Consider the following 17,958-nt stretch of genomic DNA (forward strand, 5'->3'; position numbering starts at 1 on the left):
TTAAGCGCTAGGTCACTGCATTATTTCTTTTTATAGTCTCTTTATGTCTCTAATAAATCACTGCTTCAGACTGCAAAGTGTAATATTTGATGGTTAACTATTCGGTCAATAAATAGTGACTTTAAGTCTGGCTTTGAGGAACGCAAGTCACTCTTCCATGCCATCGTTGTTTTGGGACACGTGTCAGCAGCACATCCTAAATCAGACTTTGTTTTTTGTTTTTGAGGAGTAAGATGAGAGGGTTAAACATCTCATGATTTATGAACCTCCAATCAGTCCAGACCACATCTTTTCTAAATCTGGCTTTGGGATGTGAGCAAGATTCATAGATTCATAGATGTTAGGGTCGGAAGGGACCTCAATAGATCATCGAGTCTGACCCCCTGCATAAGCAGGAAAGAGTGTTGGGTCTAGATGACCCCAGCTAGATACTCATCTAACCTCCTCTTGAAAACCCCCAGGGTAGGGGAGAGCGCCACCTCCCTTGGGAGCCCGTTCCAGACCTTGGCCACTCGAACTGTGAAGTTCTTCCTAATGTCCAGTCTAAATCTGCTCTCTGCTAGCTTGTGGCCATTATTTCTTGTAACCCCCGGGGGTGCCTTGGTGAATAAATACTCACCAATTCCCTTCTGTGCCCCCGTGATGAACTTATAGGCAGCCACAAGGTCACCTCTCAACCTTCTCTTGCGGAGACTGAAAAGGTCCAGTTTCTCTAGTCTCTCCTCGTAGGGCTTGGTCTGCAGGCCCTTAACCATGCGAGTGGCCCTTCTCTGGACCCTCTCCAGGTTATCCGCATCCTTCTTGAAGTGTGGTGCCCAGAATTGCACGTAGTACTCCAACTGCAGTCTGACCAGCGCCCGACAGAGGGGAAGTATCACCTCCTTGGACCTATTCGTCATGCATCTGCTGATGCACGATAAAGTGCCATTGGCTTTTTTGATGGCTTCGTCACACTGCCGACTCATGTTCATCTTGGAGTCCACTAGGACTCCAAGATCCCTTTCCACCTCCGTGCCACCCAGCAGGTCATTCCCTAGGCTGTAGGTGTGCTGGACATTTTTCCTCTCTAGGTGCAGCACTTTGCATTTCTCCTTGTTGAACTGCATCCTGTTGTTTTCTGCCCACTTGTCCAGCCTATCCAGGTCCAGGTCTGCCTGCAGCTGTTCCCTGCCCTCCGGCGTGTCCACATCTCCCCATAGCTTTGTGTCATCTGCAAACTTGGACAGAGTACATTTCACTCCCTCGTCCAAGTCACTGATGAAGACATTAAAGAGTATCGGTCCAAGGACCGAGCCCTGCGGGACCCCACTGCCCACACCCTTCCAGGTCGAGACCGACCCATCCACCACGACTCTCTGGGTGCGACCCTCTAGCCAATTCGCCACCCACCGGACTGTGCAGTCATCCACATCACAGCCTCTTAACTTGTTCACCAGTATGGGGTGGGATACCGTATCGAAGGCCTTCCTGAAGTCCAAGTATACAACATCCACCCCTCCTTCTGTGTCCAGGCGTTTCGTAACCTGGTCATAGAAAGGGACTAGATTGGTCAGGCACGATCTGCCCGCCACAAACCCGTGCTGGTTTCCCCTCAGCATAATTTGTCCTGCTGGGCTCTCACAAATGTGAGCCTTGATAACTTTTTCAAAGACTTTACCAAGGATGGAGGTGAGACTGACCGGCCTATAGTTGCCCGGGTCCTCCTTCCTCCCCTTTTTGAAAATGGGGACCACATTAGCCCTTTTCCAGTCTTCTGGGACTTGGCCCGTGCGCCACGAGCGTTCGAATATTCCTGTCAGTGGCTCTGCAATGATGTCGGCCAGTGCCTTCAGCACCCTCAGATGGAGCTTATCCGGGCCTGCCGACTTAAAGGCATCCAGTTCTTCCAAGTGACTCTGCACCACCTCAGGATCTACGTATGGAAGTCTGGTGCCTTGCTGCTGCCTCTCTACAACCCCAGTGAGAGACTTGTCGTGCCCCTCGCTTAGGAACACCGAGGCAAAGAACTCGTTGAGGAGTTCAGCCTTGTCCCCCCTGTCTGTCACCAATTGTTTCTGCCCATTTAGCAGGGGTCCTATTCCTCCCTGGGCCTTCCTTTTACTCCCTATATATCTAAAAAAACAATTTCTTGTTGTCCTTTACTTAGGTTGCCATCCTCAGCTCCATGGTAGCTTTGGCCCGTCTAACTGCCTCCCTACAAGCACGAGCAGAGGAGGTATATTCGTCTTTAGTGATCTCACCTTGTTTCCACTTTTTATGTGCTCCCCTTTTGGCCCTTAGGCTGTCCTGGATTTCTCTGGTCAGCCATGGAAGCCTCCTGACCCCTTTCCCTCTTTTGCCTCGCTCGGGGATCGTCTTGCTTTGTGCCCGAAGGATCGTTTCCTTAAGGAACAGCCACCCTTCTTGGGCTCCCATCCCTTCAAAACTCCTACTCTGCAGCGTGTCCTTGACTAATCGCCTGAGTTCATTGAAATCAGCTTTCCTAAAGTCTAGCACTTTCACCCTACTACTTACCTTACCGACTCGACGTCTTATGTTGAATTCTATTATTAGGTGATCACTGTCCCCCAAATGGCTACCGATCTGTAGGTCCCCTACCATGTCATCCCCTGTTGCCAATACTAGATCCAGTATGGCATTCCCCCTAGTGGGACCATGTACCTCCTGTGTCAGGTGGAGGTCCTGTACACAGGTTAGAAACCTTCTTGAGCAGTGGGACTTTGCTGTCTGTGACTCCCAGCAGATGTCCGGGTAGTTTAGGTCCCCCATGACTACTGCCTCTTTAGCTTTTATGGTCTCCGAGAGTTGCCTCAGGAGCCCCGCATCTATTACTTCCCCTTGATGTGGGGGTATGTAGCAGACCCCTACCACCAAATCCCTTTCTCCTTGCCCCCCATGTAGCCTAACCCACAATCCTTCTACTTCCTCATCCTTGGATTCCGTCTTGATGAGGGTTGATGTATATTGCTCACTGACATACAGCGCAACCCCTCCCCCTTTCTTCCCCAACCTGGACTCTCTCCCTGTCACTATTCAGGGAGAGATACTCGGCTACCATTGCCATGTTCTGGATCTCTGCTGGGAAGGGGATGAAAACTGGGCACGTGGGTGAGAGGAGAAAGTGGGTTAGGGGTGCTGAGTATGTGCGTATCTAGATCTGGGGATGAATGCTAGACCAGAGACCATGATGGACATGTCAACATGAAGCCTCAACTTTGGGAAGGAGGGACCCTAGTGACCACAATGAGTGTCTGGTAACAGTTCTCTTTAGATGTTCTCTTTTTTTGACCCCACCAGATATGGGATCTCTCTTCAGAGAGCCAGGGATCTACCAGCTGTGGGGTCAAGTTTCTCAGTCTTTAATTGGAGCAATACCTATACACTTCTCATGCGTAATGAGGAGGAATCTTCTGAATGGTCACTTGCAGGGTTTTGTCATAGGAGGGCATGATCGGACCCTTTTTGTTTCACACAATGGTGAGGTCAGACAGGATCTCTTCCGGAAAGAGGGAATGAAGTATTATCATGTGCCTCCTGTCCTAGGTATTTTCATATCTCCCAGAGAGTTGACACTAGCTGAGAGAGAGGCATGAGCCTGCTGCACTTTGACTTTCCTGTTGAATAATGCCAACACTGGTCCAGAAGAGTAAATGTTGAGCTATGACAAGGGACTAATGCTAGCTCTAGAGGCATAGGAAAGGTCACAGAGCTGCTAAGCGTTGCCTTAATGGACTGAGTTCTTTCATATTTCATGTTTGTTGCTTTCCTCTTGAGTTGAATTTAGTGCTGCTGAAATTTGCTGTGCTCAGAGCCCTGGAGAACCAAGTTCAGTTGTGACCACATAGGAAATGACACCTGATGCCACTTCAGCGATATGCCCCCACCTTGCTCTGCCAGGCCAGCAGGACTGCTTTCACTCAGTAGGGGAGGCTTGGCCTGGGTAAAGTCTGGCTGCAGGCTCTCTTCTAAGGTAGCATCACTTAATTTGTCTTCATGATGACCTTGATACTATTCTGGCACAGCAGTGCATAAGCATGAACATTCAGAAAAACAGAGGTGGAAAAATGGAAGCAACAAAAGGGGAAAAGAATTGAATCTGATGAATAAGGTCAGACAGGTAGGAGGGTGGGGGAAGAAGAGATAAATAGACAGACACAGAGAGACTTGTTACTAGAATGAACAGCGTGGTGAGAGTTAATGGAGAAGGTTTGCCTTTCATACAGGAATTTGATTTTTTTTCGTCATGCCTTATGAAAAATTCAAACACCAGAGTCAATTCACTTGAGCTCCACGGCCTGCTGGGAAAAGTCTTGGTATCTGTTCCAAAAGAGGAGCTTGTTCAACATCTAATTTTAGCAGATAAAGCAACTGGAAATACAAATGCTATGCCGTCGCTGTCTAATCTAGCAGACGTTCTTTTTATGGCTGTCAAAAGGATTCGATTTATCAAGTTGGTACAATGTTAGGATTTCAGTAACACTCATACGGAACAGTCTATCAAAAAAGCCTTCAGGAGCTTTTATTTCAAGGTGCTGGGGCTACTACTTAAAACCACTAATACTTGTTTAGCAGTCAGAAAATGCTAGTTTTCTGTTGCCCGTGCTCCACCAAACTGAGCTGGTTGCACAGTAAGTGAGAGAGCTGACTAATTCACTTCCCTTATAGTCATGGCATATCCCACTGGACCCTGTACAGCGTTGTCCTATCATATATGTCTCTTCTGGTGTGTGTCAGGTAGATGCCACTGAGAGGATTTACTTTCTATAGTCATAAGGGCAATGCCATGAGGGACATCAGAAACTGGGGCCCCGATTCCACAAAGAACACAGGCAGGTGCTGGTGGCCTTTCCTGTATCGGGGCCCAGCCGATGAGCTTTCCAAAAGGCTCTTAGCTATTCTGTCTGCCCAAGCAATAACTGCTTGTCTTGAACCCTGCAAAATGGCTAATATATGTGATTATTTCTCATGGCAGTGCTGAGGTATACATCAGCTGCAGATGCCATCATAAATCCTTCTCCACCTCTAGATTAATACATCCTCTTCCTTCCCCATGCCTTCCCTCTGATCCTGGCGCTGACACTGCTGTTCTTGATGGTGAGAAGAAGCAGGCACTGATTCTTAAAACTTTACATAAATCCCCTTCTTCCTCTTCACCGTGATTCCTGCTCATTAGGATTTGTATCACAGCAGCACCTTAATGCTCCAAACACCAACATGCAAGGTGCTGGGTGTATATATCGGTAGATGGGAAGATCATCTTGTCTCAGGAAGACAGGAAAAAGAGGGACAGAGAAGGGAAATGCCACACATGCAGGTCATCAGTTGTGAGCTGAAAGTAGAAGTAAGGTCTCCCAGCTCCTTCTAAGCTATATATCTTCTCCAATCTCCAATGTTTTTGATTTTTGAACATACATCCATAGAGAAACTCTTCATTTTACTGAAATGTAGAGAAGAGATCAATGCCCCCTATAGAGCTGATCCCCTAATTTTATGCAGGACAAACTGCCATTTTATTTTTAAGTAAATAAGCAGGATAACTTTTAAAATTGATAAACTTTTGTCGTTTAGGTATTAGTGTTTTACTGTAGATAATGAGAGGCTAGATCAGGGTAAGTACGGTTGACCAAAAATGGACGCTAGCTTGCACTCGGTTGCTATTTTAGCAGAGTAGTGAAATAGTTAAATTTTATGATCCTACATATGTAGCAGATGTTCTGACTGTGCATTTTTTATATAAATAATCATTTATTCACACCAATTTTATTTTCAGCAGTCTTAAAACTCAATGTGTTTTATGTTTTGCATTATCACAGGAGGAAACTATTCCCTTGGTAGCAGAAACATAGTGAATTTTCACATAAGCACCATACTAGCATTTTCTTACTTGTGAAGATTGCAGCATTCAGCAATTCCAATTCTGCTGGGAACCATAGAATGGCACCATTATAGCAAATAATTTGCGCAGTTATGTTCCTAAGTACTGTTGCTAGCAATACCATGCTGAGCATTTCAGGCAAAGCAGGTGTGATTTTATCTCCGGTTTAAGAATAAGAGTGTTTGCTTTTCTTTTCATAAAGATGTAGCTCATTGCAGGGACCTGTGCATCAATATATCAAAGCGAAGGATGCCAGGTTTAAAAAATATCAAGATCAGAAATTTGTTTTTCCAGCCTTTAATCCTCTGGGGTTAAGTGCCAATTAGATGCTAAGTGTAAAATGCCATTAAGGACAGATTCCCGCTCTCCTTTAAACTAGTGCCAATCTGGAGTACTTCCACTGTTGTCTGTGGTGGTCTGCATTTACTCCATCATAGATTACTTTACACCTGAAAGGTTTGATCCAAAGCCTAGGTAAGCCGATAGGCAGTTTTTCACTGACTGCCCTGGGCTTGGAGAGTGCCCTAAAAGGGGCCACAGCTCTTTTTCATCCTACATTTTAAAGGCACTTTTTCTGTTTTTAAATGGAGAACTTGACAGATGGGAACCAGCCTAGCCCTCTTTGCTCACACGAGTAATCCCATGTCATCAGGACTGCTTGGGTGAATAATGGTTGTAAAATTAGGCTCATAGCTAATTACAGTCTAACACTGCCTGAGATGTTTTAAACCAGGGGTATCAAACTCACCTGGCATCCTAGGTGCTGGATTGGGCCCATGGACCCTCCCCACACACACACACCCATCCAGCATGCTGTATCCAGGACCCCAGTGCATGATCCAGCTAGTCTGGGACTGTACTGCACATGGTGCCTGCTTTGACTGGACTGCTGATGCCTGCTGCAGCCAGTCTGGGGTGGAGGCTGCAATGCAGCATGAGTCCTGGACTGCCCAGATCCAACATGTGGGAGACCCACAGAGTCCTCACCCACATGCCAGATCCAGTGCCTGCTTTGGACAGACCAGAAGTGCACTTCACGTGGCACTTGCCCTGGACCAGCTGGAGTGGGGACCCTGGGCACTGGATCCAGCATAGAGTGGGTATGCCTCTGACAGGCACAGAACCAGCATCGTGGCTTAGATGATGTGGGCATCTTCGACACCCTTGTTTTAAGCAAATATATTAATCGGAATACGAATGTAAACGGAAAAACAGCAATATGTAACTGAAAGCTAGACTAGCTGTCGCCACTCTTCACTTGCCTGCAGCCAAGACCTCCCAGCCCGATTTAAAAACACTGTGCTGGTGCTTCTCAGCACAAACCTCTGACTGCTCCTTGTAAAGCTCCCAGCCATGAAGGTGAAATATTCATTGTATTTGCTTTGAAGTATTTTAACCTATTTTTGATGGCCTATCAGTGCCTGCATGGAATCTCTTTTGCGCTGTAAGCTTTCTGCAGCTACAAAGAGACAATGATGAGCTCTGAGGCAGTAAACCGAATAGTTCTAATTAATTGCTTCGGGGTGATGTGAATATTCTGCTTCCCCTCCCCCCAAAAATTCTTGACTTACATCTCTGTGTGGTACCAGTGCTGGTGTTCCTATCTTCCCTAGTTATTCCCACCACTCCAGCAAAGAATTTAAGCAAGGGACCCTTGAGAGCAGGTTGACATCACTGGAGCTCTGTCCAGACTCCACAGGTTTCACTCCACTTTTCCATGAAGATCTAGACTGGTGGAACTAGGTGCATGCCTAAGCTCATTGCTCTTTTAAGGCCTTATTGATGGCGCTGTTCTTCCTTTGTTCCTTTATGTAGGTATCATTGATAGTATTTGTTTCCATGGGGAAATGTGCCCTTGTCTGGCTATTGGTGTTCCTCAGTTCAGGACTGAATTGATAGCTCAACTTGGGCTGGAGAATAACTATCCCTGAGCAACGCACAGTGGATGCTGACAGACGTGCAGATCCCTGGTCTAACTCATGACTCTTCACAGAAAGCATCATGAGTTAGACTGACCCTCTCAGTCCAACAGATGTTCACTGCTGGACCAGGATGGTTTGTAATTCTTTTTGGAGCTGATTTGGGGAGAGAGGCTGCACTACAGCAGCCCTGCCCCCCTCTCTAAGCTCCTGTGCTCTCTTAGGATGGGAAGGGGCAGAGGAGGGGAGTAAGGGAGGGTGTGGACCTTGGTGGGGGGAGGGGGGTGGCTCCAATCCACCTGTCCCACCCTCCAGTGCTGGCTGGGGAACCCCCAGACCAGACTGGTTCCCCCGTTACCCCCAGCCCTGCATCAGCCCAGCCCTGCTCATGACCCCGCTGACAGACATTAATGAAGGTGCTCTGCTTTGAAGCACCTTTATTTGAACCCTCATATAATGACCCTTTCATAGAATGAAGGTTCAGATTGTCACCTGACTGGGCATTTTTGAAGTGCTCTTCAGCCATGCACTTCTGTCAGCGCACAGATGTAGAGCGCTTTCAGTGGCCGATTGTATGACAAACTGTCGTGTCTGTCAGTGCCCATTGATGCCAGGAAGTAGGGATGTCCACACCTCCTCTTTGAAATGTTGAACAGGGGTCATCAGTTAGGATCATGGCATCATACCCCACAGATTTCATTTCTTGCAGGTTTTGGGTGTAGGCACTGCTACCAGTTTCAGAAACTGAAGTTGTTTGCCTGCTTGGAGCCCAGATAGGGGGGTCAAGGAGACAAAAGGCTGAATTAGGGCTGTTTTACACAGTGGCACAATGGATTGCCTCCTTTTTTTCCTTATACTGTTATTTCCACTGGCAGCATGGAGTAGATGTACACAGAACTATGCTCCTCTTCCCTCTCAACACATCAGATGGTATAACCATGCCGGCATGTCAAACCATGTATACTGCACTCACGTACAGCACTGTCTACTTTTGCCCTGCCCACCTGATTCACAGTTGCCCTCTTGGACTGCTCTGGGGGATGATAAAAATTTGTGTGCTCCTGGTTAAACCTCTTGGTCTTCTTAGATTACCAGAAATGTGGGATTTCACCCTGGAGTGAAATCCATGGAGTGGATTTTATCCTCCTCGCCCCTTACCCCTCCTCCCACAGACTAGCCAACTCCCCCAACCTCCCCCATTCTGCAAGCCAGTTTTATCAGCATTCAGAAGTTGGGAGTATGTATTGGTGGGGGGAGAAGCAGGAGGGATGGGGTTAGGTTTGCTGGGGGGGGGTTCAGGGGCCTAAAAATAGCCCTTGGTCCCCCCCCAAAACCCCCTTGCAGTCCCCATGAGCCCCCCATATCCCACCAAATCCTCCTGGACCACAGCAATGCCCCACAACTGCCACTTGCCCCCCCACCCAATCCCCCCAGTCTGCTTGCCCCCTGATCCCCCAACCCATCCTGCTAATTCCCCTGATCCTGACTTACCTTGGACCAGGTAGCCATTTTTAACACGATCTAACCTCCCCCTAACCCACCCTGAACGTCTGTACTTATCCCTGGACCACTGCATCCTGTCATGGGCCCCACAATTCCAGAAGGACGTGGACAGACTGGAAATGGAGAACAATAAAAATGATTAGAGGCTTGGGAAGCATGACTTATGAAGAAAAGCGGAAGGAATTAGGGCTATTTAGTCTGGAGAAAAGAAGACTGAGTGGGGGTTGATAAACATGTTCAAATACCTGAAGGGTGATTGTAGAGAGGATGGAAAAGAGCTTTTCCCTGTGACTGTAGGGGACAGGACTAGGAGCACTGGACTGAAGCTGCAGCATAGGAAATTTAGGTTAGAGATTGGGAGAACTTCATAGGTTTCATAGATTTCTAGGGTTGGAAGGGACCTATTAGATCCTTGTGTCTGACTCCCTGCTCTGCTCAGGAAAGGCTCCAGCCAGGTGCTTGTCTAATTTCCTCTTGAACACATCCAAGGGAAAGCGCCACGTCCCTTGGAAGTCCATTATGGAATAGACTTATAGAGTGACTGGGTCTAAGTGGGTCTAAAATAAATGTTGGCAACCATCATGAATTGTCTGACTGAGGGTGATGAAGCACTGGGACAGACTGGCTAGAGGAGTTTTGGAGTCTCCACCCCTGGACATTTTCAAAAGCAGTTTGGACAGACACTTGTCTGGGCTGGTTTAGGCAGGCATGATTCTGCCTTGAGCAGGGTCTTGTGAGGTCCCTTCCAGTATTGCTTTCCTATGATCCCTTGTTCTTTGCAGATGACCTGTACACACGATACCAGAAATTTGCTAAATAAGCTCCTGTGATTGTTAGAGGAATGTTTTGGTGTCTGATCAATGGAACACGTCTTTAGGGTTAGATGAAGGGGAAGCACATAATGAAACCTCTACTTTTGTGCACATCTCAGCAGGATATTCTGGCAGAACAAGCAAAAATCATCCCTTTTCTTAGCTGGCTTTTCAAACAGACTACTCGGCAGGATGGAGACACCCTGTTCCTAACCTTCCACACATGGCGTAGTGTTATTGTGGAATAGGCTTTTGTCTTATAAAAGTCTTACCACAGGCAACAGCTTTTAATCATTCATCATACAGTACTTTAGTCAGTCAGTAACAAATCATGCAAAGTTGATGGGAGATTTTTTTTTCGTGTCAGATTTTTATCATCATATCTTGTGCTTCTGTAGAGCAGTTAACCATTTTACAGCAACAAAGCTCAAATACAAATGGGCAGATGTCATCAAACTGATAGCATCTCATTGACATTTTCGGCTGGTTAATTGCCTCATTTCCTCGTAGCTAGTGATGAGAAATGTAACTATTTCATAGAATATTTAATTGTGTTTTTGGCTATTCTAAGAACATGCTAGGTTCCCTGCTGTATTCTTCTTCCAACCATCTTTGTACTGCACACTTGAATTCAACTTTTAGTTTTAAATAAATATTTTGCAGCTGTAATTTTGATGAAAGCCTCTTTGTTTGCTTAATGAAGTTGTTTTTATGGATCCATATAACATCAGTGCCTTAATTACTACAAATGGATAATAAACCCTTCCTCATATATGAGAATGGGAGACGCATGGAGTGAATGTCATTAGGAACAATTGGATTTTCACTTGATAATTTACTAAAAAATGTAAATACTACAAATAACTGCCCGCAGGGAGGTTGGGTAACTATACCAGGAACCATACAGCATAACTGATTTTTACAGAAATTGTTCTCTGTGTTGCCTGGCTGTGTTGCATACAAAAGCAATAAAATGCGTGTTCACAAATTACAATTTTTTTTTTTAAATTTTGTGTGAACTTTAATTTCTTAAGGTTTCCCATATTAATTTTCTAATATCTCAGATATTCTTCCCGTAATTTTCTACAGGAGAGAGATGAATATTTTCATATGTTTTCCAGAGATAAAGCAATGTCTGGGAGGTGATTCTTTTGGTTACCACACAGTGTCTCTTGGCTGGGGTAATAAAACCAGTCCCTTGTTCCATCACGTATAGCAGAAGCAGTATCCTCACCTACACTTATGAAACAGCCTAGGCTCCTGCAAGTGGGAGCAAGCAAGGACTGTTGGGCATAGCATTTTATTCTGTGCCTAAAGAGACATAAATTGCCTGCCTTAGCACTGTGCCTCAGGAGCCAGGACCCCAGCCTGGGAAGGGCATGAGCACATGATGCTCAGCATTGCAGCTACGAACAAATCCCGCTGATTTCAAGGGAGGTTCATGATTAGTTGCTTCTAGGTGAAGTCAAGTATTGTTTTTTTGGCATCCCCAAGCTTTTGAAGAGCTGAGTTGGAAACCATTGCCCAAGCAAGTTAGACAGAGATACTGTCTTTTCAGTGGAAACTTGTAAAACTTTGACCTAAACAGTATGTAGTTTTGAGCATATCAGTTGAACTGAATTGGCCAGGCTTGGCTGTTTTAATGGATAGAAGATGTTATCGAAGGGCAAAATATATGTTCTATGTTTTCCATACAATATCATGCTTTTGGAAGGCAGCCAGGACTCTGGGTTGAGAGAAGCTGACGAGAGAGAATTATTTACTTTCTAACATGTCCTTTTTCCTTCCACAATTTTTTTCCTCACTCCCAGCCCTTAGGAGGCATCCTTAACGTATTATGTGACCTTTCCTAGCTGCTTCTTGTATTTCACCACTAAGTAGCATCTAATTGTAGATGCTAGCATCTAATTGGCGGTGTTCATCCTCACTTATTCAGCTGACACGTGCCCAGTAGGTAGTCCAAACTGCTCCACAGGGATTTTGTGAATCCATATAAAAAAAGTCATATTGCTGATGTGGATTTTCTTATTATGACGACAGGCAATTAATGCACAGGGAGACTTAAACTGCCCGAACACTTCCTTATTGCTTCCGACACTTATTTGACAAGTTCTTGCTTTTTTGACTAACATTAATGGTAGATTCATTTAGAAGGGGTAGATTTGCCCTTTCTCCTGTGGGTATTTTTTAGCAAAGCAATCATTAGTCGTTATACTTGGGTTTATACCTATCTGATCTCCAGTAAAAGAGGAGAGTATTCTGAAAGGAGATTCTATAGTGGATGAGGAAGAGGATGGCTATGAGAACTTGAGCATTTTTTGATGGGGGTTAACAAGGCTTTGGAGTATTTCAGAATGCAGACCAGTTTATGTGATGCTGTTAAAATGAGTTTTAAATGTTGGGGAAAATCGCCTGCTGTAACAGTCAAGAGAGCAGCAGTCTAGTGTGAAATTTGAGAGAATCAGATATTTAACTATCCTCCAGGAAGAACAAGCACAAAGACTTCAACATTTAGGAGCTTAACCAGAGTGTCCTAATTCTCTACTTAAAGTACTTAAATCAGTAGTCTGAGGTTAAAACTTGACACTGCTAAGTGAAGCGGATCAGTTTTGCCAGGGTATGTCCCAGCATAGCTGATACACTTCATTGGATGAAACACACATTATCTCTTGTCCTGCCTGTTGATGCTGTGGGACAATGTGTGACATGCTGTCCTGGGACTTGAGGGGTCCAGTCCTGCACACCCTGGCAATTCCTGCACAGAATTGGGCCCCTCAAGCTTTGGGAGAGCCTGCCTGTCATTCCCCGCTTCCTAAGAGGTATCCTTGGGAGATCCCTCAGGGTTGCATCTGGGTAAATGTAGAAGCACCAGCTTTCTCTGCTTACCCAGACATCCCCATAGAGATCCTGGAGGTCTAATCCTGCACAGGAATTCCTGTAGTGTGCAGGATTGGGCCCTTCAAGCCCAACCCCTTGCATGGAGAGTGCAGGCAGCTCCAGGCTGCTTGTGTTCTCCCACCATAAAGCAAATAGATGTCCAATGCAAGAAAGCAGCACAAATTAATACTGTCTTCTGCCACAGCCACAAATTTGGGCATATGTAGTGCCACAAAAGGTATGAACATATATTTGCATTTGCTTTGTGCCACCATAAAGTTTTTTTGCTGTTTCCACCATGATTTTCAAGGAAATTGAGCACCTATTAGCTCCCTTGAAATCCAAAAGAACTTCTTAGCTTTTGGAAGCTTTGCAATTTAGTCCACATCCCCACACCACGTGCAGAAGGGTTTGGTCAAAAGTTTGCAAGGACTAATGCCACAGACAAAAAAGGTCATAGCACTCATGCTCTTCAGATGAAGATGGGTGTATGTATAAGCTCCCTGAATCTCATCAAGAACATGCCCTACAGAGCAAGGTTTCAACAAGTCGTGGGGAAACTTTACCAGAAGTTACTCAGACATTAGTTTAGCTTTGAGGAGAAGGTGAGCAGAACTTTGCAATGTTTGGAGGGCCCTGGTTTTTCCTGGAGGGGAGAGCAGTCAAGTGGGAACGTAGTGTGAAACTGCTGGAGCTCATCTCAATGCTGCCAGTTCTTTGGGGAGATCCCGTTAATTTCAGCCTTTCTAACTCTCCTGGGTAACTATCCATTACCTGAATGCAAAAGTACCAATACTTTTGACTACAGGAGACATGGGTTTTTGAATAGTGAAGAAATGTATTTAAAGAAAAACACCACCTGCTTGCGACCAATCATGACAACAAACAAGTGAAACCTAGCAAATAAACCATATCCACAATTTTTTCCATGCTGACCCATCACTGAAATGATGTTTAAAGAAACCTACACATATATTTTTGACTTACCTTATAATAGGACAGGGAAAGAAAAAAAAAAAGTGGTTGCACTGAGCTGTAATTTTTGCTCTGGGAAGCAGAAGTGAAATGATGGGGTCTGAAATGAGCACTATTTGCTCTTATAGCCTATAAAGAAAGAGGCAAAAATGTGTGACTATATGTAGATGTTCCCAAGGTGTCTTGTTAATGAAAAACAATAGGCTTTTCTTTTTTCTTTTATTAAAAAACATTGGTAGTAATAGATTTGTTTTCAAAGCAGGACACACTAGGGTTATAAATTTAATACCTTTTAACATCTATTATTAGTTTTGCTTCAGGATTTAATGATTATTTCTCTAAACAGAACTCAGTCATCAGGTCTAGAAAACTGTGTCTAGTAGAGTTGCCTCAGAGCAGGTCCAGAAAGCTTTGTTCTGATATCCCTATTACAGGCTTGGGGAGTGTCTATGAGCCGGACCTTTATTAGGCTGCAGAGTTATGGTACTACCATGTTGGATCCATGTGCTTTTAAGGTCTCTCCATCTGGGTATAGCTTGGTCATTGTCTCTGGCTTTGGGTCTCTAGAGACACTCTTTTGGATTGCAGTCTTTAATAGCACCCTTCTCTAAATGCTGATTACCCCACTGTGCCTAATGCTTGTTTCTGCAAACCCCCTATGGGTTAAACGCACTCTTTCCTAGAGCCTGTAGGTGCTCTGGGTTTATAGTTCTCTTCAGATACATGTGCTATTAAACTGCATAATACAAGAGATTTTCCTAAGGTTCCTAAACCAATTGCTGTTCACTTCTAATGTACGAGAGAGATTATATTTCCTGATGAAATTGTCCACTCTCTGAACTTGAATGAGCATTCACAGTTCAATCACAGAGGCCAACTGAACAGCTTCATTGCTCAGGCTCTGAAGCTAAGTACAGACAGTCAAAAAGCCTGAGGCTGAATCAATTCAATCTTTGCAGGTTAACCTAAGCTGGGTAGATTGAACCCATAAGCAAGTGAACAGACATTCACTTTTGATTCTGGAAATGCAGGCACATGCCTGAAGTGGCCCAGATCAGAAGCTGGGGAGTATTAGAGCAAGCTACCTTGTTCAGCTGGAGCATACAGCTTGGACCAAAGCTAGCCTGCCCACCCTGTGGGGGTGAGGGAGTTTGGAGGGGAGGTGCAAACATCCTGAGATGTTGGGGACTCTGAGTTAACTTGAACCTGGAGGGGATCTGAGACAGAAGTTCAATAAACTGATTTAACCTAAATCAGGTAAATCTGATACTACATCCATCCAGGTTTATCTTAAACCTGTTTCCGCCATTTTGAAAGAGGTTTATGTGCACTGAACTTCTGTTGTGTTACATATTTGAACCCATTTCCAACTACTTATACCAGTTTATGTGTAATTTCTGTCCCTAGCCTGAAAGGCCTTGATCCTATATGAAGTGTCTTAGAGAGTCCAGGTGTGAGCAGAGAGCTTTGGTGTGAGAAAGCTAAACAGTGGCCAAAGAAAATGAACTTGTAAGCTCTTTAAGTGATCACTTGTGCTACTCTAAAAGCACAGGTCCAAAAAGGGACTTGTTGGGTGGAGAGAAGGGTTCCGACTGAAGGCATCTATATTAATCAAGTTGTTTTACCACGAATATCTACATTGTTCTCATTGAAAGCATGTTACTGCTTTTGCACATGGATATTACAATCAAGGAATGACTAGATCTTTTGGGGGATATTGAGAATGCAGAATACTCTCCTTGATGCTCTACTCATGTGGCTTCAGTTTTCTTGCTCCCCTCCTCTCTGTATGACATGTAGGAAGCTACCGTGCTATAAATTCAGGAGAAGGTTACACAAGACAAATTAGCCCACCATTCTGAATGGGGAAGATTTTGTGATATATTTTTCACATACAGTGTTGCTCCACCAAGGCTTCCATCATACCTAGCTCTTAAAATGAAGGCCAATGAATTATGGCTTAGTCAAGCAATAAATACATAATGCAACACCACCTTTGAACTTTGTCGTTTACACTGAGGTCAAAGATTGTATGGGTTGTAATCATGATTTATGCTTTCAGTCTCCTGGTATTTTTCAGATCATCTTTGTTTGTCTGTTGGTTTATCTGAATTATTTAATTATTGCATTTATTTTTTATCAGGCCACAACAGTTTGCCAATGTCTTCTGTTATATGAGTCCTCATTGTGTTACAAACTATAATTGTCTATATAACTTAAATTAGTGTAAACATATTTGTGTATGCTTATAACTTACTGTTTTTTCTTTTCATTAACCAACTGTAAAAATATCCATTTAAAATAAATAAAATAAAAGGCATTTGAGTTCATTTGCAAGGAATGCCATCTCTTAGTTATTAAAGAAACCCTGCTATATTAATGTCAACAGGCTTAGCAATTACACATCTTTTCCATTATAAGAAATGTGAACTTGTTTCTTAATTGCTAGAGAACCAAAATAATAATATCAAGACAGCTTGACAGCATCTTAATTCTTTTCTATCACGTTGGTTGATCTGAAAATTTAGGTTTAACTGATGAATGTTGACTACATAACTCAGAGAGCTTCTACGCTTAATACTATTTGATGGTTAAGTGCATCAATCAACCTTTTAGCATAACTTGCAACTATAATTAGAAACTGGCAAATGTTTGTTTCATACATTGTCTGCTTTGGTTGGTCCTTTGGCTTTGTGCCTCAGGTAAAGCAGTTTTACACTTGCATGGCCTTGCCGTGAAGAACATTCAGATAACACTGAAAGAAAATGTTTGTGTCCCCATCCAGTTTGTCCTGCGTCATCTCTTTGGCTTGCACCCAGTTGCTCTATTGTAGAAGAGGAAGTTTAATTGGCCACCTTGCACAAAGCCAAATCCCTGTCTGTCTCCCAGCCCAAGTCTGGGTAGCTAGCCCTGGTGATGGGAAGAATGAGTACTGCATGAAATAATAGGAAATTCACAGTTACAGCCCTGGGGATGGATTCTCCATCTTCTCTCTCCAGGATCAATGACTGATGACTCTGTGTAGCAATGGATGCTACACAGTGGACATGTCTACACTTGCACTTTAATACACATTAGCCTATTTTAATGCACATTAAAGTGTCAGAGTTACTAGATTAGACTAGTAACTAAAGTATGTTAATGCACATGTAGATGCACCTGTTATGAAGTGTTTTCCCACTCCCTTCCTTTAAACACGTACATCAGTGCTGGACCATGTGCTAATATCTGGGCAATCAGATGTGGGGCTTCATTCTGTAGCCATTGGCTTTTGAGTAAGTTTGGAATGAAAGTTGGGAGGAGGGGAGTGCTTGATCTCTTTCAGCAGTACATTTAGCTATGAAAAGTGAGAGTGGTGAATGTCCTTGCTTCTCCTTAGGCTTTCCCATGGAGATGTATTCTCACAGTGGACCTGTACTGCATGTTCATGGAGAGCTTCCTCCTATTTTATTTTTGCACTGTCAAACACCTGTTCCTCAACAAGCTTGCCCCTGTCTGGTTGACAGGAAGATTTTTAGCAGCTATAGTTGGATGGGCTTTCTGAACGTTTCAAGCTCACACCATTCCATTTTTTCCTTTGCACTTGGGGCCAAATGTAAAGTAGGACAGAGCGTAGGAATGACAAAGCAGGGTCAGACACATGGTTCTCTTGGTATGGTGGTTTGCTGCTGACACCGAGCAGGAATAGATGCTCCAAGGGAAAGCGCAAGCATCATACAGTGGGTAATTATGGACTAACCTGCCCACAGGGGAAACTTCTTCCTAACCTCATCAGTTAGGGGTGGCTTATGCCCAGAGGCTTGATAGTTTATGGCCATCCCAATGCTCGCCTTTCCAATTCCTGACTCCTAGATCTTTGGAGGTTCTCACTACCCAGCCATTTGTCCAGTTCACATTTGAATTTTGCTGCGATGTTGGCTTCAGCCATGTTTTGTGGCATTGAGTTCCACCATTTACTTGTGCACTGTGGCTTAATTAAAAAAAAAATCCTTTAATC

This window comes from Alligator mississippiensis, chromosome 12 (assembly GCF_030867095.1).
Source record: "Alligator mississippiensis isolate rAllMis1 chromosome 12, rAllMis1, whole genome shotgun sequence".
Classification (NCBI taxonomy): Eukaryota; Metazoa; Chordata; order Crocodylia; family Alligatoridae; genus Alligator; species Alligator mississippiensis.